The sequence below is a fragment of the Cryptomeria japonica genome, chromosome 3, assembly GCF_030272615.1.
Source record: "Cryptomeria japonica chromosome 3, Sugi_1.0, whole genome shotgun sequence".
NCBI classification, from domain to species: Eukaryota; Viridiplantae; Streptophyta; class Pinopsida; order Cupressales; family Cupressaceae; genus Cryptomeria; species Cryptomeria japonica.
The window spans coordinates 247,149,174-247,175,094 of record NC_081407.1 but is presented as its reverse complement, the minus strand read 5'-3'; positions in this window follow the sequence as shown (position 1 = coordinate 247,175,094).

The window sequence follows — 25,921 nt, the reverse complement described above, 5'->3', positions numbered from 1 at the left end:
TGTCTAGTAATGGGTGTGGAACTGAGAACATCACATGTTTCGAGGAGTACAATTTCTTCCAGCTTCCTTCAGTCTGTCCGCGCACAGATCCACAATAAAGCAACATTTGCATCACAGATCCACAATAAAGTTTCATCTTCTCCGCAATAAAGTATCAGTTTCATGGATTCAGTCAGTTTCAGATGAGACATCAGCAACAATGGGCTTCAACAAATCAAATCTTTCAACAAACTCAGACAACATATGGTTTAGTGCTATCTATCCTTTTGTGAACGAAAACATTGTGACCACAATCAAATAAGACTTATACAAGTGACAAGAGACACTAAACTTGAGGGCTACAGTGGATGTTGGTGTCGAGTCTTGGTTTTATTTTGATTTCATCTTTTTTGGTGACATGTCTTTTAGCTTTTCTGGGATGTCTCTGACTAGAGATTCTATCTCCAGAATGTCTTTGACTAGAAAGGCGAGGATGGGATATCATCACCTATTTTTCTTTGATGTCTGTGGATTGTCTCTTAGTAATGCTATGACTTGTCCAAGGATATGAGGACATCGTGAGTCTAGTATGAACTGGGGCATTCCTTGTTTGTGACTGTCTTATCTCCATGCAAACAGGTACAATGACTTTCTGGGTCGAACATATGCCTCAATTATCATAACCTACTTGCCATAATAAAGCTCAATGATGATAACGCACAAGAAGCTCTTTCACTTTCATATCTTCTATCTTTCATCCCCCATTCTTGATTGACCTCCATAGTCCTTCTCGAGTCCGCGTAGCCTGCTATCACATGACTGAGTATAATGACACACCAAAAACATTTACATTTCATGTAATTGCACTTGCATTACCACATATAAGCATTTCATACATACATATAGATATCACAACTACATCACATCCTGCACACAACACATATTAGCACAATAATCATTTGCATTATCATATTCATCTACATTACATACATTCACATTTGCATCATGCATACATATATAAAACATAAAAGAACAAAAGTATTGCATTGCATCATATACATATTTGCATCCATATCATAAACATCATGAAACATCTCATCACATAGGTACACATGCATATAGCTGCCGCAAAGATGAATCATCTCATATATAATCATAAAGTGTTATGATACAATGATGTCAAAATTATATGGCTACAAAAGCACCCGCAGGTGTCTACATCATCATACAAAAATGGTACAATACTGATACATAGGGAGCCCTCTATGGCTATGATGAACTCCCTCCGTCGGAGCCACTTGGCCTCGATGGAATCTGAGCCCCTGAAGGACCTGCCCTAGGATCATCCTTCCTGTCTCCTCTATCTGGTGGTGGTGGAGGACCCATAACCCCACCACTCGATGCCTGTCTCCTCCGGCTCCCTCTCGTAGCTGTCGCTGTACGCTACGGTCTATGGAAGCTCCTCGCCTACTGATCCGCTGGCACTGCACCATAATAGAGATCCTGCTAGTAGGCAATCTCCTCCCCTGCCCGTAGGACATAAGCATATCCAACCCTTGTGTCCTCCGCTGCCTGTCTCCCAGCCCTCAGTGCTGTCTCAGCCTCTGTATAACACTGAATAGCCTGATCTCGCTCCCACTCAGTATCTCTGAGCCTCCTCCTAAGCCTATCCCTCTCCCTCTCCAACTCCTGGATCTCATCTACCTGTCCCTGGCAGATCTCCCTCAGCTCTATCAGCTCATCCTCCTCTGCATCAGCCCCCTCCGCCTCTGCCTGTGGCTCCCCCTGTACAGGTGCCTGCCCCTGTGCCTATGCCTGCACCTGTCCTGGTGCCTGTACTGGCACCTGTCCCTGTATCTGTCCCTATCCTTGTACCTGTACCTGTCTGGGACCCTGTGCTGCTAGCACCTGTAGTGGCAATCCACCGCGACCCCTCACCACCCGAGCCTGCCTCTCCTCACCACCCTCCCTCCGAGGTGCAACCCTCCTCTCTCCAACTGCTCCCCTCCTCCTCCGTCGGCCTCTGCCCCCATCACCTCCACCATCATCATCATCCCCACCACCATCTCCATCTAAAGGCTCTCCCGGATCCGTCAGGTGTGGGAATGGATGCTCTGCTCAGTATGCTGTGTACTCGGCATCCATGCCGACATCCTCAATCTCTGGCCACATGTCCCAGGGTAGGGGCATCATCTCTACCAGCTGTGTAACAACCTGATCATATGACAATAGGGGCCCAAACTGTGCCTGATCTCTCACAGTCCGTGCATACATGCCTGAGCCCTGTGGCATCCTCTGGATCCTGCCAAATTACCTGCCAACCCTATCCACTAGCTGCCTCTCCAGCACATAGGGCATCCGCCCAATCAGGTACCTGCTCCGGAAGGTGTAGGGAAGCTCAACTGCATCATCCTCCCACTGCTCGCATCCCAAGTATGGTCTCCATATGACCATGTCAATATCATCTATCACCTGTCGCCAATGCTCCAACCTGCCAATCCGTGGTTGCGACGTGATCATGTCATACAAGTGAACAAAACTGCATCCGTGACCCCTACCTCTGAAGTGTATCGGCCTCGTCACTAGCAGATGCTCATAAGCCCACACCTGTAGTAATGTCACCCCACAGCCTAATCCCACTGATCTGTGGTATACAAACTGATGCAGCTCATAGTAGAGATGTGCCAGCACACATGGTCCCCAGGCGTATCTGGTGTGCTGTGTCACCAGTGTCTCCAATGCTCCTCCCCAGCCTACAACTAACCCCCGTGTCGCCCTATCCGGACACAGGAACCCACTGATCGCTCTTCCTACCACTGCTGGTAGCGCTATCCCTGTGGCTGTCATCGTATCGTACGCCACGTGTCCAGCCCTCATCTCCAGTCCTGGGTCCTGGAACACTCGTCTCAGGGCCTCCCTATCTCCATCTCGATCGTATGGGATCAGCTCCCCATCGATCGGTATCCGTAGAATCCTGTATACATCCTTAAGGGTGACTGTCATCTCACCCATTGGCAAATGAAAAGTACATGTCTCGGAGTGCCATCTCTCTGCCAGCGTAGTCAACAGTCCCATGTTTGCTCGAAACTCAGGCACATATAGAACATGTCTCAATCCCATAGCCTCGATAGCAGCTCGCTCCTCGGCTATCAACTCAGGTCGCAACCTCTGAGTCGATGGGAATCTCTCTCATGACTCCAACATAGGCAAATACTCCTACAGTCAAGCAAATCAATCATGTCAGTCATAGTGGCATTCCCTGTTTATCACAAAATGCTACTTTTTATCTAAATGCATATGGCTATCTATCCTAGTGACACTCACTGTTCATCACAAAGTGTTGCTTTTATCACTAGTAGTACTCCCCGTTCATCACAAAGTACTACGTGTGTGGCACTCCCTGTTCATCACAAAGTGTTACTCACATTTGCACTCACTGTTCATCACAAAGTGCTGCTCATATTCTAGTACTCCCTGTTCATCACAAAGTACTCTATCTTGGTACTCACTGTTCATCACAAAGTGCCTTGATTTATCCTAGTCTTCCCTAGAGGACCTGCTTGAGTGTATCCTCTCAGCAGCTTATCCAATCGACAGCGTATGTTCATCACAAAACTGCCGATTTGACCTAGAAGACACAAATTCACATTTTTGGACACAAACGCGCTTACCTGACATAAACGCGCTTAACGACTGCACAGACGCGCCTGAAAAACACATACGTGCCTGACAAACACAGACATGCCTATGCTCTGCATAGATGCGCCTGGGCGACATAGACGTGCCTTCTTGGCACAGACACGTCTGACCATCACAAACGTGACCGCATTTGGCACAGACATGGTTTCAAACGCAGACGCGCCTAACACAAACATAGACGCGCCTCGCGAGCATAGACGTGCCTGACACCAACACAGATGCGCTTGGACATTTTTGGACCCTATTCTAAGCACATTTATTGCCTATCTAGCATGCATTAATGACAAGAATAAATGCATCAAAGTACGAGGAGGTTTCGTGGTACTTACCGGCTCTCCTGCCTCTGCTGGCCTCTGAAATCGGCAAACGCGGTCGAATATGTGAATGAAGGCCATCGCTGCTGACTGCTTATGCTCTATTTTCGCTTTGCACTCTGCTCTCATGGATGAGTAGATGACAATGAGGACGTATTTTCCCCCGTGGTCTATCTTATAGACTACCCTAGCCCTCGCCCTCGTTTCCCAAGTCAGTCTTCTTTATCTCGTGACTCTGTCACTTTATTCGGTCAGTCCATTCTATCCCGTCTTTTTTATCGAGAGATTATCTGCAATCTTTTCAGACATTTTCATCCAATCTCTCGAGGGGGCATATCATTCCCATCCTAGGGCAACTCTGTATCAGTTCATCTTATCTTCTTTGAAACAACGTGACAAGCCGCATTGTCTCAAAGAGGGGCAAAATGTAGACACCCAAAATTGTCCAGTCTTATTTATTTAATTATCTAAGCTTAATTCTTCTATTAATTAAATAAATCTTTATTTATCTAATTAATTCATTTATCCTCTTCTAGCCTTATTTCTCATTTAAATAAATACATTTATTTATTTAAATTATCCTTTTCCTAAACTAAATAAATATTTTTATTTATTTAATTGATCCCACTTCTTCTATTAATTAAATAAATTTATTTATTTAATTAATTCATTAACCTTTTCTACCCATGACACATGTCATTCATCTCTTAATTCATACACTACCTACCCCTTTCATTATTTTATTATTTCTTTTACCTACCCTCTAATCATAGCCGACCTCCTTTTACACCTCTCAATCTTATCCCTCCATTTCATATAGTGTCTTCTATATAAGGAGATGCTTCCTTCATTATCAAACCCTAATCGTTCTATGCATTCTAATCATTTTTATGCAATTGACTACACTACGATCCTACTTGCAACCACATTCTGTTCTTTGTTGAGCTCTTGTGCACACATAAAATCTAAGAGAAAATATATCAAGCAAGATCAATGGAGATAGGAAGAATGGAGATCAAAACCCTATTGGATATGTGAAGGTATAGTCTTTGTGATTTCGTTTGATTTGCATTGTCTTAGGTAATCTTCATATGTTATGGTGGATCTTTGTTGTTGTTAGGCTAGGGTTTTTGTGGTTGAATCTATTTAGCCTTTCAATATCATTATTATTGTTATCCATTTTCACCATATACAGTAGTCACATGGAAGGAATAAATGAGCAACCTTTTATGTTACAGGGAACAAACTTGTATATATATTTTTCTTGGTTAGCTAGTTGCATACACGAATTTGATGGAGAATTAGAGGTCATAAATGTGGCATGCAAGATAAGATAAATATCATGAAATTGGCCTAATGGACAATCTAGATCTCACATGAAGCCATCAATAATTGGGAATTAATAACTACATTCATGGTGAGCTCAGATTCTTCCGTATCCATCATTAAAATTAGAAGTAGATCTACACCTTGAGGATGAATAATCATTTTTAAGTGAAACAAACCTAGTTGGATAATTGTAGGGGTCAATTTTGGTTATTAATGGCATTTTGAGAAATCCCAATGAGTGATAGAGGCTATTATATGAAAATACAAAAAATCAATATGTGATGGGAGGTTAGGAAGAGATATGCAGGGTTTTCATTTAGGGTAAAAGGTTAGGACAAGGTATTATAATGGAAGTCCAAGATTCTGCAATAAATTTGTAGATAAAAATAATTGATCAAAGGAAGTATTTTGGAAAAAATATGGAATCTCATTATAGAATTAGCAGTTAGTGACGAAAATCATGATGAGACATTGAAAATTAGTCTGGAAGTCCACTAACATTTTATATAAAAAGGATTAGACAGAATGGAAGAAAATATGCAAGGATAGGATGCATGGATGTGGAAATATAAAATGGAAGAAGTTTATATGAATCCCACAAGTCCACAAAAAACAGGCAAAAAAAAGTGGTAGAAGGAAGAAATCGATTAGAGGTCAAGATCTAGAGAGAGTAGTAGATGAAAGGAAGATAGAAGAAGTTTTTCAAAACTCTACATAATGGATGTAATTCCCCAAGATTCATGCCCAAAATATTAGCCAAGTGAATGCATTTTAGGAAAAAATAATACTAGTAATTAAGATATGATGATGACATATGAGAATGCACACAAATGAATACACAAAGTGTCTTATCAAGTAAAAAAAAACACACAAGATAATTTAAATAATTTTGTGGTGACGCTTCTTGTCATGCACAAAAAAAGGCATTCACAATACTTACAAGACATCGCCATTTCTCAAAGAAAGGCAATTCAAGTAGAAGACTTACCAATCATGTGATAAAGTTGTGATAATGATTTTTACAAGAGAGTGGCACTACACCATGATGGTGATTATTTACCAAATTGCAATTGCATTCTCTCACAAGAAAAATATGAGGGTAGTATGGGGGAATCATTTACCGCAAATCCTCTCCCTAATGATAGTTCTGATACTTAATGTAAGTACAGATCCAATATCCAACAAGATGAGAGGGGGGGGGTGAATCATACAAACTTAATCTTCCATAAAAACATCAGATTCAACCTCGGTAACATATACTTCAGTAATATAACCAAAATTGCTAAACATGCAAACTTAAAAGTATATAAACATCATAAACCTCATAACACCAGATTTAACGTGGAAACCCAAATAGGGAAAAACCACTGTGGGATTTCGGACCCACTAAGAAATATACTCTTCTAGAGTATGCTCGGTTAAAAGCAAATCCTATTAAAGATTACAAACCACATTGCTAGATGTGACCCGGTTAAGGGATTTCCCTCAGATCTGTTAGGATCTTAACATTGTTAGAAGTGACCTTGTTAAAGGATTTCAAACACTCAATCAGAATGTCACCTTGCTAGAGGGTTTTACAAATAAGACTGTTAAGTCCACTCAGTTAAGATATTTTCTGTCACTTCACAAAATAATAGTAATAAAAATCTATCTGCAACTTCACATCTAAAATGCTAAAGCAGATTCTTATTTGCTCAATACAATCTAGACATAGAACTAATCTTGTCCATCTACTGGGCTTCTATACTCTGTTATTCAAACAGGTCTTCAAGCTTCTGTGCTCGGTAATCACTATGTAGCATCCCTGTGCATATATTTTCCCGCATGCATTGTTTATCAATAGTTTCGTATTTATAAACAATTAGCTAACCGCTTAATTTCCTTGATCACATTTCCCATGATCAATCATAGCCATCAGATCTTCAAACTTTGACCAGGTTCAATGTATCCTTCGATCTAAAAACATTTTACCCCGCCTTGGAACTTGCATACATTTCTTGGAACTTGTGCTAGGGTATTGCGATTCAATCTGAGCTGTGGATCTTCATGTCGATTTTCCTTTGCCATAGATTCATTAACAAACTTCATGCACGACATACCAATCATCTAATTAGTTCCAGCTCATCAGCTTCCTTCATTAAATAACACATGTAACCATTTAATGTATTCTGTTACAACTTGGTTACAACTCGGTAATAACTCAGTAAATACTAAACTTCACTCGGTAGACATTCTGCCTTCATTAACCAATAGTGATAACCTTAGGGTTTACCGACTAGGTTCTTTGCTTGGTAACATAGTATAGTATTAACCTTACAATTTACAACATATGTATGATGTTATAACAATCTAAACATCATGATCTCATCATTGTTTGACTTGGTAATAGTTGCCCATTGAATACCTTATTCATCCCCTTATTCATCATATTCTTTCTGTGTCTTTTACCGACATCTTTATACTCTTTAAATCATACTTCTCAAGATATGGCAACATCATACTGAATTAGAAAATCAGTTTCTTGACATCAATAACAAAATAATAATATCAAGACAGTACACATCCTTAATCGGTTATATCCATAATCATCAACAACCTTCTCAATATCCTTATTGAAATACCAACAATCTCCCATTGTCTGTTATAATGCCATATGCTAACAATCTCCCCCTTTGGCATTGATGGCAAAACCAATTGATTTGACCTTAAAAAGATTCAGATTGCTGTGATTCTGAAATGTTGATTCTGAAATGCTGAAATGCTCTCTTGCTGTCAACAGACTTCTCCCCCATACATTAGAATTCTCCTATTTTCTTCAGTCTTCTCCCTCCGTTTTTTAATCATCAGGTTCAATCTTTTCAATCAGTCTTCTCCCCCTTTGACAACAATGCCAAAAAGTAAAGAACTAAAACATAATTTCTTCCTATATGAAGTGATTTCCTGCTGTTGTGTATCAATTAAGTCTCAGTCAAAGCATTTTGTCTTCAATCCCTGTTCCCTATATTGTATCCTGCATTATTTCCTGTACACCTTTAGAAAACATCCTAAAGTGTGTAAATCAGCATCAACTCTAAAAAGATATTCGATAGAGTCATTGAATTGATGCTTTCACCGAACTCGGTCAGTGAGTAGAAGATAGGGGTAGGACCCCTAACTTACTTCTGAGATATTCAAAAGTGTCCCTTGGTAGTGGCTTGGTAAAGATATCTGCTATTTGTTCCTTTGTGCTAACATACTCCAACACCACTTTCTTCTCTTGATCTTCTTCTCTAAGATAATGATATTTGATAGAGATGTGCTTTGTCTTAGAGTGCATAACAGGATTCTTTAAAATGTTAATGGCACTAGTATTATCACAAAATATAGTTACTGGCTTGGTAACTTTCTCATTTATACCTTCCAACAGTTGTTTGATCCATGCTATGTTGGTACAATTCAATGCTGCAGCAACGTATTCAACTTCTGCTATTGACTGTGAAACTCATCCTTGTTTCTTGCTAAGCCAACTCACTAGTCTTTCTCCTAAGAAGAAATCTCCTCCACTTGTGCTTTTTCTATCATCAATGTTGCCTACCCAATCAACATCAGTATAAACTTTTAAATCAAAATCATTTCCTTTCTGATATACTAAGCCATAATCCTCTGTGCCTTTCAAGTATCTAAAAATTCTTTTGATTGCTGTCATGTGTGTTTCCTTAGGATCTGCAGAGAATCTTGCAGCTATACCTACTGCATGTGCTATGTTTGGTCTGCTGTGAACAACATATTGTAGCTTTCCAATCATGGATCAGTAAAGTGTCTCATCAACAGATGCAAATTCATCATTCTTTGATAGTTTACAGTTGGTAGTCATAGGAGTACTTACTGGTTTTGAATCCTCCATTCCAAATTTCTTCAAGATTTCCTTTATGTACTTGGATTGAGTAATGAAAATCTCATTTTTCATTTGTAGTATCTGTAAACGTATAAAATACTTTATCTCGCCGATTAATGACATCTCAAATTTTTTGCTCATTTCATTTCCAAAGTTCTTACATAGAGAGTCATTTCCACAAATTATAATATCATCAACAAATATGGTTGAGATCGGTATTCCATTTTCATCATTCTTCATGTACATATTGCTATTCTTACTTGTCCTTATAAAACCAATCTTAATCAAATAAGAGTGCAATCTTTCATACCATTCTCTAGGTGCTTGTTTCAGACCATATAATGCTTTATTCAATTTACATACCTGATCTTTATTATTGTCTTCAACAAATCCTTCAGGTTGTTCAATAAAAAATTCTTCTTCTAATATTCCATTTAGAAATGCAGATTTGACATCCATTTGATATACCTTGAAGTTTTTGAAAGTAGCATATGCCAACAATGTTCTTACTCCTTCAAGTCCAGCCACAGGTGCAAAAGTTTCACCATAATCAATTCCTTCTTCTTGAGCATAACCTTTGAAAACTAGTATTGCTTTATTTCAAATGACCTCACCTTTTTCATTTAGCTTGTTTTTGAAAATCCACTTTGTACCGATTACATTTTTGTCCTTTGGTCTTGGGATTAGTGTCCATGTGTCATTCTTCTTGATTTGATCAATCTCTTCTGTCATAGCATTTATCCAATCTTCACTGTTAAATGCCTCTTTCACTATTCTTGGTTCAAACTCAGATATCAGACATGTGTTCTATCTCAGTTTGTTCCTTGTCATCACTAGATCATCCTTATCTCCTATAATCTGACTTGGTGCATGATGTCTTCTGACATACTTGGCTAATATAGGCTCGGTAGGCTCTGTATGATCTTCTTCATCACTCGGTAACTAGATATTCTCTTCATTTTCTTCAACAGTTTTCTTGGTAAAACTTGTCCGTTGAACATAGACAAATTCATCATAATCTTCTGGTTCTTTGGAATTTCCTTCATCATTTCTTTTTGCAAATTCATCAATTTTGACATTTGCACTTTCTACTATTTTGTTAGATGATTTGATCAGACATTTAAATGCTTTGCTTCTAGAAGAATAACCTAGAAATGTTCCTTCTTCACTTTTCTGATCAAACTTGTCATTTATATCATCTTTGTGTACATAGCATCTACTTCCAAAGATTTTAAAATAACTTACATTAGGTTTCTTATCATACCAAATTTCATATGGTGTCTTCAAAGTACCTTTCTTCAGTTGTACTCGGTTCAGGGTGTAAATTGTTGTGCTTATTGCTTCTTTCCAAAATGTTTGTGGCACTTTATTTTCAATTATCAGGGTTCTAGCATGATCCACAATAGATCTGTTTCTTCTCTCAACTATTCCATTATGCTATGGAGTTCTCGGTGCAGAGACTTGTCTTTTAATACCATGATCATTGCAAAATAAGTTGAACTCATCAGATGTGAACTCTCCTTCTCTATCTGATCTAAGACATTTCAGTTGTCTTCCTGTTTCATTTTCAACTCTTGCCTTATACCATTTAAACATTTGAAAAGCTTATGATTTTTCTTTTAAAAATATAACTGACATCAGCCTTGAATAGTCATCCACAAATAATATGAAATATTTATCACCATAATAACTTTGAACTTTCATAGGACCACAAAGATCAGTGTGCACAAGATCTAAAATTCCCTTAGAAGTGTAAGACTTACTTGTAAAGCTTGATCTTGTCATCTTACCCATCTGGCATCCTCGACACATATCATTCTCAGGTTTTTCAAGACTCGGTAAACCTCTTACTCATTTCTTCTTACTTATTTTGATCAGATTATCAAAATTTACATGACAAAACCTTTTATGCCATAACCAGGTATCATCTATCTTTGCATACAGACACTTGTTCCTAGTTGAGTCAAGGTGAAATGCGTTACCTTTTGTTTGTGTCTCGGTAGCAGCTAACTTTCCATTCTTGTCATGAACTTTGACAATTCCTTTCTGAAATTCTATTTGGTAACCTATATTGTTTAGCTGTGCTACACTCAACAAATTGTATTTCAAACCTTCAACCCAATAAACATCATTGCATCTTGCATTGTCAAGAAGTGTTATAGATCCTTTACCTTTCACCGGACATGGTGCATCATTACCAAATCTAACATAGCCTCCATCATAATCTTCTAACATAACAAACTTGTGTTTATCACCTATCATATGATGTGAGCATTCACTATCTATGATCCAAGAATCATTAGTGTTTATGTGAGATATTAGGGCTTTTTCTTCATACCTTTCTGTAAAGCGGAAAAATCGAACCCTAGTTGTTCTCCCCCCCCAACTCCAAGGAGAGAGAAGGGAGGTCACTAGGGTTGATGGTTTTCACTTAGGAGAGACTTTACATTCAAAAGAGGGGTTGAAACCCACAAGATCCAATCCCACATGAAGCAAGACTAGATTCTAAATGAGTTTCAAGGGTTAAGACATCAAGGATACCCTCTTTTGTAAAGAATGTAGATAGAATAATTGAACTAGGAATGCATGTAAAGTAGGAAAGATTCGCTTATAAACAGAGATAGGGATACGGGATGAAGCTGCGGACCTGGAATTAGCAGTAAAATGTCGAGACGGTGCTACTCTGCAAATTTGAGCGAAAGTTGACGGGACGATGGCGCCCGGAGTGCACACGGTCCTCTGAAAAATCCGCGAAACGAAGGGGGATCTGTTCGTCTCTGCACAATGATTCCAGATCTTCGATTACAGCCACGTACCTGCAACCTACACACAGAAAAGAGAGGACGATTGGGGGGTTAGGGATTAGGGGTTTGCCTTTAGGTCAAACCCCGGTTTTGGAATTAACCAAGAAATGAGAATGCTGTAAATGTAAATGTTTGTAATGTAAACAAGTACTAATACCTTGTTGTAAGAATGTTTGTATTCTTACATGCGAAGGTGTAATGTATGTAGTATGTTGTATGTTGTATGTGATCTCCTCTTCAATGGTTGAATCCTTGTCTTGAATGCAACACCTAGCCTTGAATGGAGACTTAGAATGCTCAATTGCTTGAAGGAATGCTTGAATGTTTGAATGTTTGAATATTGCTTCCGCCTTTTGCACACATATGTTTTCCTCCCTCTTTTGGAAGAGGAAATGTAGTTTATATACTTGTCAATTAGGGTTGAGAGACTGACTTTCCCGACCTTAGGCCGACCTAGAAACAATATTTTCCAATTTGCAAACTTCAAGACCCGATGCCCAAAAGGAGACCGGGCCCAAAATAGGGCCAGGGACCAGGGTGCTGGGCGCCGTGGTCCTGGGGGACCAGGGCGTTGGGTGCCCTAGTCCTGAAGGACCAGGGCGCTGGGTGCCATGGTCCCACCTCCCGGGACAGCAGGGTGCAAGGAGGGATCAGGCCAAGGTGCAAAAAGATGCAGTTTTTGGTGTCGTAAACAGGTTTTGGGGTCTCCATTCAGGTTCAACGTTGTGCCACCATCGTGAAGACCCAAATGCAGTCGAAATTGCAAGTGTCACAATTTTAGGATGCTACACTTTCTTCATCTGAACCATCTTTGATAGCCACATAAACTACTTCCTCTATATCAATTTCATTTGATTTATCATCATTGGATTCCTCATCAGCTGTTAAGCATGTCTTTCTATTTCTTCTTCTGAAGTCTCGATGTCCTCTGTAATGATTGTCTTTCTGTCTGTCATCTTGGTAATCTCTCTTTTCAGTAGAATCTTTGTCAGGACAGTTAGAAGCCATATGTCCTATCTTATCACAATTGAAACATTTCAGAGGTAATTTTCCTTTATACTTACCTTTGCCTCTCGGTAACCTTCTGGCTAATAGTGCTTCAAACTCTTCCTGCTTTCTGATTTCCTCATACAGTTTGTGTACTTCTTCCATGTTCTTATGAAATATTTCACTTGCTCCATTGTGATCTCCTTCAAAGTACTTGTACTTTCTTTCATTGTAATAATTAGATTCATCAAGATGAAAAGAACTAAATGCAGATTCAACTTTATTTACCGAAGATCCACTGTTATCAAAGTTACTTAACTCAAGTGCATGTAGCTTACCAATAGTAGCATCTAAAGAAACTGGCATATTAGGTACAAACCTCAATTCATTGATTGCAGAGACTCAGATTGCATAAGCCGGTAGAAGGGTTCTTAACAACTTACTTGTTATATCCTTTTCTTCAATAGTTCCACTTCCTCCTTTGATTTGATTGACAATCTCCTTTAGTCTTGTACTGTACTGAGTTATGTTCTCACCTTCATTCATCCTCATAGATTCAAGTTTTCCTCTTAGATTATCTACTTTTGCTCTTTGAACATGTTCATCTCCTCCATATACTGATACAAGCTTATCCCACATAGCCTTTGCATCATTGCAACCTTCTAGATCATTAAACTCTGAGTCGGTCAATGCAGATGTTATTTCAATCATTGCTTGGATATGTTCTTGCTTTGCCTTTATCTCTTCCATTGTCAAAGGATAGGTGCTCGGTGTGATGAAATCATTCTCCAGATAATATACATCATATTCTCCAACTCCTGATAGGTGTAGCTTCATCCTTTTCTGCCATGTAGAGAAACTTGACTTGTTCAGCTTCAGTGCATCCCTCTTATACATCTTTGGATCTTTGCCTCAAGTACCTTTAAACTTTTCTTCCAGAGTCCAAAGTTTTGATACCAATTGATATTTCTGATACTTAATGTAAGTACAGATCCAATATCCAACAAGATGAGAGGGGGGGGTGAATCGTACAAACTTAATCTTCCATAAAAACATCAGATTCAACCTTGGTAACATATACTTCAGTAATATAACCAAAACTGCTAAACATGTAAACTCAAAAGCATATAAACATCATAAACCTCATAACACTAGATTTAACATGGAAACCCAAATAGGGAAAAACCACTATGGGATTTCAGACCCACTAAGAAATATACTCTTCTAGAGTATGCTCGGTTAAAAGCAAATCCTGTTAAAGATTACAAACCACATTGCTAGATGTGACCCGATTAAGGGATTTCCCTCAGATCTGTTAGGATCTTCACCTTGTTAGAAGTGACCTTGTTAAAGGATTTCAAACACTCAATCAAAATGTCACCTTGCTAGAGGGTTTTACAAATAAGACTATTAAGTCCACTCAGTTAAGAGATTTTTTGTCACTTCACAAAATAATAGTAATAAAAATCTATTTGCAACTTCACATCTAAAATTCTAAAGCAGATTCTTATTTGCTCAATACAATCTAGACATAGAACTAATCTTGTCCATCTGCTGGGCTTCTATACTCTGTTATTCAAACAAGTCTTCAAGCTTCTGTGCTCGGTAATCACTATGTAGCATCCCTGTGCATACATTTTCCTGCATGCATTATTTATCAATAGTTCCCTATTTATAAACAATTAGCTAACCGCTTAATCTCCTTGATCACATTTCCCATGATCAATCATAGCCATCGGATCTTCAAACTTTGACCAGGTTCAATGTATCCTTCGATCTGAAAATGTTTTAACCCGCCTAGGAACTTGCATACATTTCTTGGAACTTGTGCTAGGGTATTGCGGTTCAATCTGAGTTGTAGATCTTCATGCTGATTTTCCTTTTCCATAGATTCATTAACAAACTTCATGCACGACATACCAATCATCTAATCAGTTCCAGCTCATCATCTTCCTTCATTAAATAACGCATGTAACCATTTAATGTATTTTGTTACAGCTCGGTTACAACTCGGTAATAACTCGGTGAATACTAAACTTCAATCGGTAGACATTCCGCCTTCATTAACTGATAGCGATAACCTTAGGGTTTACCGACTAGGTTCCTTAGGGTTTATCGACTAGGTTCTTTGCTCGGTAACATAGTATAGTATTAACCTTACAATTTACAACATATGTATGATGTTAAAACAATCTAAACATCATGATCTCATCATTGTCTGACTCGGTAATAGTTGCCTATTGAATACCTTATTCATCCCCTTATTCATCATATTCTTTCTGTGTCTTTTACCGACATCTTTCTACTCTTTAAATCATACTTCTCAAGATATGGAAACATCATACTGAATTAAAAAATCAATTTCTTGACATCAATGACAAAATAATAATATCAAGACAGTAAACATCCTTAATCAGTTATATCCATAATCATCAACAACCTTCTCAATATCCTTATTGAAATGCCAACAATCTCCCATTGTCTGTTATAATGCCAAATGCTAACACCTAACACACTCAACTAGTATCATAACAGCTAAGGAGAATACCCCTAGCCACACACCCAAGACACTAGCCTAGTGAATGTTTTTTTAAAGAACAAACAACACCAGTGATTAAGATATGACAATGGCATGTCACAGTGCGCACAAATGCACACATAAAGTGTTATGTTGAGAAAAATGATTCACAAGAGATAACATGAATGTTATTGAGATTCTTATCATCATATACAACATAAAATATCAATAAAATTTATAAAATATCACCATTTCTCCAAGAAATTTGGCACAAGTGGAAGACTTACCAATCATGTGATGAATTCACCATAATGATCCTATAAGAAATCGAGACTACATCATGATAATGATTAGGTCCTAACCCACAATCATATTATCTCATGAGAACAATATGAGTGGAGGATGAAAGAATCATATAACTCAAATGCACTTCCTAACACACTCAATGAATCTCAAAATAGCCTAAGAAACATATACAAGAGGTTGGGAAACTATGAGATACCATACCTCAAATATTTGAGATGACCATTAATTTCATAAACATCTAGTTGGATGAAGGTGTAAAATATCTCTAGTCTAATCCATAATAACATAAATAACTCCCAAAAACATGGGGAAGAACTCACAAGAGGGTCCTATACTAGGTGGTGTCATCCCTCCACTAATGTGAATAATAACTAGATGGAAATGCTCACTGCCAACAAACTAAGGATAATAACATGTCAAGAGGACTACAATTACCAAAAAGGAAACTAGTTCCAGATAAGTACACTAGAAAATAATTAGTTAGGTTTCCTCTCTTTGCCATAAAAAAAAAATTCTGCTCTAACTTCCTACTTTATCATTAGAGTCCAATAATTGCATTGTAGTTGTTTCCTCATGCTACAATATTGATTAGAGATTGAATGTTTAATTGTTTTTAAGTATCATACACATAAATAATGCCTTAGAATCACAAAAAAGGTACAACTTAAAACAATCTCCAAAAGAACTACAAATTATTGGGAGACCAATGTAGACAATCATATTTGATCTTTAGAACATAAGCAAATGGAAGAGATAATTCCCAAGGACTAGAAGTTTTATAAAGACTTTAAAATGAGTCCAAGGACATGAGAGATGAAGAGGAATGTTTCCAATACACCCCACTTACCCTTATGAGGAAAATCAAAATGACACCACCATGAGGAGTCCCCACACTCAAACTCAAGCCTAGGAAAATGGAGCTAACATTCCAATGACTAATATTTGAATATTATTTATCAAATTGTAAAGTGGTGGAAATCGGGTTCACTAGTATAAACATGCAAACTAGGAATAAAAACCAATCCCACCAATTACATTGGAGATTAACCAAAAGGCTCAACTACAAACCCTTGGGAGAGCTAGCCATTGTGGTTTTAATTGTTCTCTTTTGTGTTTTGATTGATTGGATGAGATAGATGCAAATAACTATGATAAATTATGCAATATTGTCATTAAACAACATAAACAGACAAATGCAAATATGGAAATCAACCGACATGTACAAAACTAGAGAGGGGATGCATAGAGGACCTTTTGTTGGAATTTTGAGTTGAAACTAGGTTGACATTGTGGATAGGCACCCTAGTCTTAACAGAGGATTAACTGAGCATGGGAATTGGATTTGGAACCCTGAGACTCTACACTGTCTTCCTACCAAAATTTAAAATGAACAACAAGAACTATGACGCTAAGTGCCCTAACCCTAGAGGACTAAGACACTAATTGATAGTGTCCAACTGTTTTCTAATAAAATCTATAGAGAGATCTTGTTTCTAGGTCTTGAGTGCTCCTATATTTTCAGAGTGGACCTAAAACCTATTTTTGAGCTTGCAAATGCACAAAAGGAGAGGAAAATGATGTTAAGTTATATATGGGATTGCCTTAGTCAAACCCTAGGTTGGAATTAACCCTATCACATTGGTGATTAGGAGAGAAATAGAAATATGAAGTAACATACTAAACTGAAACAATATCACCTCAAGCTCAATTATATTGATGATACAATGCTCTTCGGATAATTCTTCCATCTTTTTGTAAAGTGGAAAATTGGACCCTAGTGACTCCCCACCTAAGAGAGAGAAAGGAAGTCACTAGGATGATTTTCACTTGGAGGGACTTTACATTCAAAAGAGGGGCTTGAATCCACTATATCCAAATCCAAGGGAAACAAGGATGTGAATTCCAAGTAGATTGCAAGGGTTTGAAAGTGATTAGCCCTCTTTTGTAAATGAGAAAGTTGAGTTGTTGACTATGCGGAAAAGAGATGGGAAGTGAGTGAAATGAGAGGCTACCCATTCGGGATTGTGCTATAACTTCAGATATGAGCTAATTAGACTGATAGGGATCTGCCCTGCAAATTTGGAGAAAAGTCATCAGGACCATGGCGGGAATGCACATGGTCCTTCATAAAATCTGTGAAATGAAAAGGGTTCTTTCGCCTCTGCAAATGAAGCCCAAACCTATCATTATAGCTGCACACCTACAACCTACACACAAAAAAGAGAGGAAAGGGACTTGTGGATAGGGGTTTGCCTCAATCAAACCCCGATTGAGGAATCAACCTTGAAAGAAAGTAATTGAAAATGCTTGAATGTAAACAATGGAAATGTATACCTTGTATATCTGCAACTTGTTGATGATGACTGATTTTCTTCTTGAATGTAACCACAAATGTTGTATGAAATGACATGTAACATGAAAAAACCCTAACACACACACATGCTTGCAAATTAATGTTGTAATGTTGCTCAAATGGATGAATGAAGAAGACTTGAATGCTTGATGACGACCTTGAAATCCCGTATCTCATCCTCCCATAAATGAGGGAATTGAATCCCCCATTATACATGCTTCAAGGATTAATTTTCAACCATTGAAGGCCGACAAAGGGGAATTACAAACCCCGAAGGCAAATTATGCATAGGAGACCGGGCAGACCTAACTTAGGGCCACCCTAAGGGGTGGGGATAGGGGCACCACACCCTTATCTTGCCCTATTTTGGGGCCCGGACAGGGTCTAAAGCAGCCACAGGTCTTGGAGGAGGAAGGGTGAAGGGGTGAGAATGTAGAAATAGGTCTTGGTTGGGGAAGAAGATGTCATCACCGAGGTGAGGGCCTAAAATGTGGTTAAAATTATAGGGGTTGCAATTTTATGACACTACACTTTTTATGCAATAACATGATAAATCATCCCAAAATCCACCATGAAAACATAATTGAAGACAAACTTGTGGCTCGATGCTCCTTAAACTCATATTTGCTCTTGGAGAATAATAATTTCTCTAGAATTGAAATGATAACTTATGAAGAGATGATGAAATAAATTAGGAGTGATGTCTTATATAGGGTTCTCAAGGTAATTTCAATTTTAGGATGATTTACAATAGTCATATCCCAACTTCAAGGATAAATCTATAAATTTCAAGGCTGACACATTACTCTCCCAAAATTTCAGCCAAAAAATGTCAGACACTGGACAAAATGAGCCCAAATTTTAAGGGAAGCGAGATAATAGGGCCCTGATACGAAATCTATAATTTATATTAAGATTGACAACATTTAAAAGTGGGAGAAAAAGTTCAAAGAACTTTAAATTGAGATAGGAACCAAATTAACTTAAATGATATAGAAAAAATGACACACTTAAAATAAGGGCCCTAAGAGGAGGGTGTTGAAGTTTTAAAATAGGATAGGAGTCATATTCTTGAATTAAGGATTAATTCAAGGCAAGAATAGGTCCCAAAATGCTTAGAGGAATAGGAAAACTAAAATGAGTGTCAAGGACAGTGTGAAATGGACTCATAATTAAAGGAGTACAATTTATGACACTAAACACATTATATTAATTTGAAGCCCAAAAATATTCTCTAAGTTTATTTTACCAAAATAGCAATAATTATGAAAATCAAATAAAATGACATGCATTTTCGACACCAACACCAATACTTGATAAATGAAAAGATAACACCATTACCACTTATGGGGTGGTTTATAATGTATGGAATTAGAAAGATAATATATAATAATATAATTATAAATGAGGACTTAAAAGTCCTCAATTATATATTTTATATAAAATGCCACAATAATGAAAAAATAAAGAAAAGGAGTAGAGAACTCTTGCTATCACACCATCCAAAGTTCTTCTAGAAATGATGGTACCAAACCAACCGACCATGTGGTACCCATAGGTCCATGCCTCCATTCTAGGAGACAGTCACATAAGTGTTAAGAAGATAAGGTAGCAAAACAACTTCCTACACTAATCTTGAGAGGATTAATAGATCACTTTTTTAGATATTTACAATAGTTGCAGAAATAAACATAAAGATCATGCATGTGACAACATAATGATTTATGTGGGGAAAGTTTTTTTAAGATAAAAATACCACACCCCATAAATTATCCAATATATTATTTGGAAGTCAATAAGATTACAATATATTTGCAAAGAAATCTTTCATGAGAGTATCACCAACCATAGATTTGAAGGCAACTCAAAAACTATCAGACTCTAAAAGATCACACTCCCTAATCATAGTACAATGCCCTCATAAAATAGTGTTTTCTTTTAGGGCAAGAAAACCCAACATAATATGTATTCTTTGATTTGTGACCTAATGGTGAACAATCTAGATTCACAATGTAAATACATATCAAATGTGCTATTCAAGGGCACTACCCTAAAATCCCTACTAGGACACACAACCCTTGGACCCATTATTAGGGAGATAGTACATTCGAACCCCATAGGGGGTACCCCCTGCGCACCCTCATGCTCAACTATCAATAGTAACCTTTTGTAATTGCAAGGTTGAGACAATATTTTCCTAACATTCTCCCACTTCTTAAACATCTTGCAAGAGCAACTTTATCTAGGTACAACCTTTGTTTTTTACAATAGAGCATTTCTTTTCAATGCAATTTTTTTTTTATAAAAGATTTCATTACATATTCATAGAGATACATACAACAAGATGAATAATGATACACATTTAGCAACTGTCCTCAAGGCCCCATAATGATGCAACTCAAGGTTGAACATCATCCAATAAACCCAACAAGGAACTGCTTTACACATTACAACATCGTTCACTAACATAGGTACAAGATACATATTACATTGCTTGAGATTATACCTATGAACATCAAAAACATTACAATGGGTCCATAAAGATACAAATTCCAAGAAACCCATGATGAGATGAATACATACATTTGGTACGATAATAACTATCTTCTATTTTCTCACGAGCCTCCTCAAACATGAAGCAAGACGAGCCAAAACCCAATGGGTGCAAAAGACACTCCACCCAACCATGTGGTACCAAAAGGCCCACCCCCCGTGCTAGGAGGTATCAACAAGACCCACAAGGTGGAAGCAAAAAATACAAGGGTACCATCATGATTCACAAAAGAATCAACAAAGCTATACTCACAAAAGACTCACAAGAGATTCCACAAAACATATTCACAAAAGAATCAATGAGACAAGATACACATGAAACTCACAACAGTAACATCAAAGGAGTCACAAATGTTAAACCACCAGCTTCCAGAGGGTCAAAACAATCCACAAGAGGATAACAAAATATAAGTTACCACTAGGTAGCAATAGGGAAGAGTATCATCACTAGATTGTCATGATTTGCCCTAGTAGGTCTTCACTAGGCCCCAACCCCTATCTTGGGTTACCCTAGTGACCTCTCCCAACCCCGGACCCCATACAAACACTAGTGGACCACACCAACCTTTTGAAGGGACAAGATTGGTGGACACCATTCTAGGCCTTCTCTACTTACCCCAAACCTATACGAGCGTTTGCAGGCAAAAGAGGCAAACAAATCATCTTTATTAATGTGAACTAACTGCCCACCCAAATTCATTAATTAGGTTATCACTTGATTACAAAACTCTCATTGAGCTACCTTGGCAACCACTTTGGGTCCCGACCCCCAATGAAAGCCACTCCCCCTTGACTTACTCCTAGGAATCAAAATAAAACACAAGGCCATGACACCCAAGACACGAGGTGACAAGGTTCCAACCATAGCAAGGCTTAACCCACTTGCTAGAAAAAAATAACATCAAGATGGTTCAATACAACAAGAGGCAAAAGAGTCCATACAAGACACCAATCTCATTACATCAATGACGAAGGGATACCATACACAAAGAGAAACTCAACATTGTCCTAGCCGTTGGAAGCTAAATGCATTAAAACAACATAATTGAGAAACCCACAATAATAGACAAGAATCAAGCAATATCATGATCTCATAAAGTCAAAAATGAGAGAACCTAATCTTAATAAAATACCAAGGAGGCCAAATACTTCATCAATAAAAATTTAACTTAAATTTTCCCAATATCTCAAATTCAAAATATTAATAGTTCATCATATCCCTATGTACACAATAAACCAGCGTTTTATTGATCAATCATTTAAGATTACATAATATGTTATTACCATTTGCAAACATTATTTAAATCAGAAATGAATAATAGAAAGGAATCTAGAAACTCAAGACAAAGTATACAAAACATATATATATATATATATATATATATATATATATATATATATATATATATATATATATATATATATATATATATATATATATATATATATATATATATATATATATATATATATATATATATATATATATATATATATGATAATACGAATAAGAAATGTTTGTCCTTAAACATCAATATGACCACATAATGCTCAACTCATAACTCAAATGGCCGAAGGAGAGTATTCACACAACGAAAAGGGCAAGAGAGGCACGGGGGAAAGGATACCATGGGAATCACCCACGGTTGTGGGTGAGTCCCCACTCCCATGATAGGGGGAAGGACTCTCCCCATAGCCATGGGTTGCCCCATGATTGTGGGTTGAGCCCACGGGTGGCTCCCCACCCACCCCCATACATATGCACAACAACAACAACAAAAATCACAGAGCAACAAAGAACATACAATTAAATTTCCATTATATATATATGCAAAAATCAACAAACATATAATGTTTCTCAGACATAGATAACATGAATCTTTTGAATACAAGACTACAAATGCCCTGGAATTACAAACAAATTTGATCTAACCTCAAATTTTCAAATGAAATTAAAATAAGGAACCAATTAAATCTTTTCAGTGGGAATAAAGATTCAAGAGTCTAAAATTAACAAATCTCTAAATCAACCTATTCCATCTCAATTTCTCTTTTCAGTGAATGAACTCATTGATTTTCAATTCAACCAAGGAGAAATTTTAACATGAAAAAGAAAGATCCAGAATTCTCTACCTTTTTATGCTATCCAGAAAAGAAAACAGAGCAAAAGCAGTAATTGTAGGGTTCCAATATTGTGAGCTTCAATATAGATTATTCAAGCAACTCTCCCAAATTCGTTTTCCAAAAGCTAGAATTTTTCCCAAAATATTCTACCAAAAACCTCATAACTAGGATAGCACATATGCCCAGAAAAACTCCCCCATTTTTTTTTCAAAATCAATAGATATGATTTTTTCCAAAATGTAACTCCCATACACATGCAAGATTCCCAATTAATAAATTCCATTAATTACTTTATTTTAGTAACTCCCACACATGCAATCTGAAAATAGAATAATTAAATATTAATTATTTTCTTCAACATTAATTTTTAAAGCAATTAAGTAATAATTGTATTTTAATAGATTATTACATGAGTAATGGAAATACTTAATTAAATTTTTATAATTTTCTATTTAATTAATCCTTCCAATTTAGATAAATAATTACGCCGAGAGGCGTAACCTACAATGACATCATATAGGGATCATCACCAGTAACGGTGTAAGAAAAAAGAATTGCTTCATATTCCTGAAAAAGGAATTGCTTCATATACCTCAGAGTTACTAATGAAATTAATAAAGTATAAAATAAAAAAACAAATAACCAACAAACAAGAAGTGGGGAATATATTGTAAATAGAGGAATATAGGTAAATAACAAGTAAAAAGATATCATATAATAATAATATAATTATATTATCATTAATAAGCGAACAACAACAATCATTTCAAGAACTCTGCATGACAACCGTTTTAAAGAATCCTTCAGTGCCAACGTTAGCAATTCTATAGTATGCATTTTGGTCAAAGATAAGTTACCATTGGCATTGCCCTCACGTTTTGCTTTCTGCACAGGTCTGCTTCATTTCTTTTATGTTGCTTTCTATGCAGGTCTGTTGGGTTGACTCGTCCCTGCATTGTATTTTGAATGCATTCATCGAAGGAGTCGAGTCGAGTTGCTGCAGCACTAGGCAGTGATCACCACCCACGCATCTTCATGGGTTATCTCCTCCCTCCCTCTATTGTATATTGTTTTTTGTGTATATGTTTCCTTCATTCATGTTTAGCATTTCTAAATTCTAAATTTCTTCATAGTTATCAGACAGATGAGTCCTCTTTTAGTCTTTTAGAGGAAGTCGACATTGCGGAGCTGTCATGGACTCCATTTTATATTAGCACACATTTATGTAATCTAAACAGTTATTGCTATTGTCCAAGCACATAATTTTCCAGATTTTTTTCCTTAAAAGTGTATGTATTACAATGTTTATTTATGTAATCGGTAAATTTGTTTTGTCAAGAATTCATAGAGTATAATTGTCGAGTTCCTTTATCTGAATGCTCATTAAATTTATTTTGTTAGAATTAATGGAGTATAATTGCTGAGTTCCTTTACCCAAATTCTCATTAAGTAAAACTGGTAGAAAAATATAGTATTCCCACATAAATTTTCATTGTTAAAAAATATTTGCAATATAAGGGTTTGAAGAGATTTTTCAATTTTGTAAAGTTGTTATATTATTAGGATATCTCTGGACGTAACCTATAATGGCATCATATACGGGTCATCATTAGTAACGGTGTAAGAAAAAAGAAGTGCTTTGTATTCCTGAAAAAGTGAAGATTCCGAGCTGTCACCATCCAAGCTATCAACCGAGGAGTTTCTTTAACGATAGAATATTCCGTATTAAAAAAAAAATGATTCATATTGATCTGATTTATGAAAACCAGATTACAATACCTGGTGTGATACCTGCGGTATTGTAGATTTCAACACAAAAATTGACAACAAGAAGATTGCAAACCAAAAACTGTCTCCATTCTATTCAAAATTGGAGTTTATACAAGTCGAATGTATCCCAAGGGTCACACAAATCCCTTGGAATTGAAACGAAGAGTCACCATAATGTTTATTACAATTAAACTACTAAAACTATCAAAATTATCAAAAAACTAAATATAAAATTTTAGTCCATTTTGAGAAGGCATAACTTTCTCATCCTAGCTCCGAATTACAAACCGTTTGATGCGTTGGAAAGGTGTTCAAATAATCTAGAACCAAATTTCGGAAACATCGATGATATCTCATCATCCTTCCCGCAACATATTTGTCCAAAAATGCACCGAAGACCCTCAAAATTGCAATTTACTAAAACATAGAAAATTTTGAAAAAATTAGATTTCAATATTTTCCCAATTTAATCCTGATCACATATTCTCACAGTTACAAATGCAACAGACAATCTGGCGATTACATTCACACATTCAACAATCATAGATCTATTTGGGTATTCTCAAGTATTGTGATAATCTTATAATTAGCTTTGCATGAACATATGTCTGGATGTATGCTTCCCCATTAGGCGTGCATGTCTGCCACAGGAAATCTTTTACGTTATTGTTTTGTTTGAAAGGTTTTAAAATGTCTACTATATTTTGAATTTATATTAATAACTTTTGGTTTTTATTAAGATAATGTTGCTTGCATAGGATATTATTGTTAATTATTTTTTCTTTAGAAAAGTTAAGAATAGGAATAATGAAGATAGAAGCAATATTTTGAAAAAAAAGAAGGAAAGAATCTTAATTTTCAATTTAGAAAGATCAATAAAAGATTTCATGTTTCTAAATCTTAACATTTCTATATTCAAAAAATGAAAAAGTTTTTTTATGTTTCTAAACTTCAACCATACAAATATAATAAAAATATAATGTTTCTAAATTCAAAAAATCTAAATATACTAAACAAATTCAAAAATACTATATATTATCTGATATAAAAATATATTTATTATAAAGTTTCTAATTTATCTTTTTTATTTATTTATTGTTAGTTACACGAAAACTTAAAAAATAACATATAATTTTTAATTTAGAAACATGAAAAACAATGTTTATGTTAATAATTCCAATTGTATAAATATAATATTTCTAAATTCAAAAACTCAAAGTTGCATATATACACAAAAATTTAAAAAATAATAAATGTTTTAATATATAAAATTATTATTATTAAAAATGGTTTCTAATTTATAATGTATAT